General features: G+C 38.2%; 1 pseudogene; it reads left to right on the top strand.

The window, feature by feature from the left end:
• Positions 1 to 320: 320 nt before the first annotated feature.
• LOC122750600 lies at positions 321 to 695 on the top strand (annotated as a pseudogene).
• Positions 696 to 2723: the final 2028 nt, after the last annotated feature.

Genomic DNA, 2723 nt, shown 5'->3' on the forward strand with positions numbered 1-2723 from the left:
CAGAGGATGATAGTATACTTAGAGTATTCTAGGAAATCAAATAAAAACCGAGTGCAAATAACAACATAAAGTTTTAGGATATAAAATAAACCCATAATAATTCATCACCATTTCTATATATCACCAACAAAACCCTTCAGAAAGAGGTAAAAAGGCCCTTTCCCTGCTCTCTCCTTTCCCCCTTCTCCTCCCTCCTCTCCTCTCTCTTCCCCCTTCACCCCCCTCCTCTTCTCTCCTTTACCCTCTCTTTCCCTTCCTTCCCTCCCCTCACCTCTTCCCATCCCCATCCCTCCCTTCCTGGCCTAGACGATTCAGTGGTGGAAAGGGCTGAAGAAGCTGCCGAGCAGGCCAAGGTAGACATCACAGGGCTGGGCCAGGACATGTTCTCCAAAATGGCTATATACCTGACAGGTGAGCTGATGGCCACCAGTGAAGACTATAAACTTCTGGAAAATATGAACAAACTGACTAACTTGAAATAACTAGAAATGAAAGATATTGCAGTAAACATAAGTAGAAACCTAAAGGACTTAAACCAGAAACAAGCAGCACCTCAGCCTTATCTGGATTGGATCACTTTAACTGAGGAGCAAGTAGCAGCTCTTGAGCAGGCAGCCTACAAGTTGGATGCATATTCAAAGAAACTAGAAGCAAAGTACAAGAAGTAAGAGAGAGGCAATGAACGGATTCTCTAGCACAAAGACTTACTCCAAGGAATGATTGTGATGGGTGCATCACACATGGATGGCCTTCGACTCCATAAAGGGAAGCCGCCTGGCTGATCCCAGGAGGGTCCCAACCCCGGTCTGCTTGGATGAGTGACTGGCCAGCCCCCGGGCGTTTCCCTAAAACTCTGCCCCGACCTTCATCTGATCTTGTGCTTCATTGTGTGCCCTGTACCATCAGATATCAGTATCTACCCAGGCTGAAGCAGACACAGAGGGAGGCTCCTGGCTCCCATCTTGTCCCTGACCCCTGACCCTCATCCCCCATAGGGCACCTCTTTGACTGTTCTGAATGTGTCTCTCCCCCATCTCCCCCCCCTGAAGTGTTCTTGAACTTGGATAATAAATGCTGATTTCTAATGCCCCTTCCCTCCCCCCCAAAACAAGAAAAGAAAAAGAAAGAGGTAGAAAGATTAATGCCACTTAAAATAACTTCAGGAAATATAAAATACTTGAGAATCATTCTGGCAAGAAAAACCCAGGGACTATATGAACACAATTACAAAACACTTTTCACAAAAATAAACTTGGATTCAAACAATTAGAGAAATATTAATTTTTTTTATGAAAGTTAAACCAGTGTAGTAAAAAAAACCCTACAGTTCTACTTAAATTAATTTACTAATTCAGTTCCTTATAAAACTACCAAATAAAAATTTTATAGAGCTTGAAAAAATAATAACATAATTCATCTGGAAGAATAACATTCAAGAATATTGAAGAATTCAAAGAAAAAATATGAAGAAAGGCAGCCTAGCCATACCAGATTATAAACTACATTACAACGTGGTAATCATGAAAACAATCTTGTACTGGTTTAGAAATAAAATGGCCCATCAGTGGAATAAATTAAGTACATAGTACCTAGTAGAAAATGATTCCTATAATCTAATGTTTGATAAACAGAAAGATCCACAATTTGGGTGAAAAAACTCATCGTTTGTCAAAAATTACTGAGCAAATTGGAAAGCAATTGCAAAAAAAAAAATATGTATAGACCAACATTTCATACCATATACCAAGAAAAGGTTAAAATGGATAAATGATTTAGACATAAAATGTAATATCATCAGTAAATTAGAGGAGCATGGAAAAATGGAACTTTCACATCTATAGATAAAGAAGACTTTATGACCAAATAAGAGAGAGAGGGGATCACAGGAAGTAAAATGAATAGTTTTGATTACATGAAATTAAAAAAGGTTTTACACAAACTAAACTAACGCAGTAAAAATTAGAGATAGTTGCTGGGGTTTTTTTTGGTGGGCGGGGGGGGGCAATGAGGGTTAAGTAGCTTGCCCAGGGTCACACAGCTAGTAAGTGTCAAGTGTTGGAGGCCAGATTTGAACTCAGGTCCTCCCGAATTCAGGGCCAGTGCTTTATCCACTGAGCCACCTAGCTGCCCCTGCTAAAAATTAGAAAGAAAATAAGAAACTGGGGGAAATTTTACAGCAAGTTTTTCTGATAAAATTTTAATTTCTCAAGATATAGGGAACTGAGCAAAAAAAAAAAAAAAAGATACAAGACATTCCCCAATTGATAAATGGTCAAATGAAATATATTGGCAGTTTTCAGATGATGCAATCAAAGCTATCAAAAGTCACACAAAAAGCATATCAAATTGACAAAAAATATGCCAAAAAAATGAAAATTGGAAAAGTTAGAGGGGATGCATAAAAATTGGGACACTAATATACTGTTGGTAGAACTGTGAACTGATCCTGTATGGAAAAGAGTTTGGAATTAAGCAAACTGGAATTGTGAATGGATCCTGATGATTTATTATGGTTTATTTTATACCCTAAAACTTAATGTTGTTGTTTGCACTAGGTTTTTATTTGATTTCCTAGAATACTCTAAGTACACTATCATCCTCTGGTTTTAGAATATCAGGACCATTGTTGCTGACATTTTCTTGGAAAATGATGTCTAGGCTGCTTTTTTGATCATGGCTTTTGGTTGTCCAATAATTTTTCAAATTCTCTCTTCTGGATCTAT

This window comes from Dromiciops gliroides, chromosome 1, assembly GCF_019393635.1.
Source record: "Dromiciops gliroides isolate mDroGli1 chromosome 1, mDroGli1.pri, whole genome shotgun sequence".
Classification (NCBI taxonomy): Eukaryota; Metazoa; Chordata; class Mammalia; order Microbiotheria; family Microbiotheriidae; genus Dromiciops; species Dromiciops gliroides.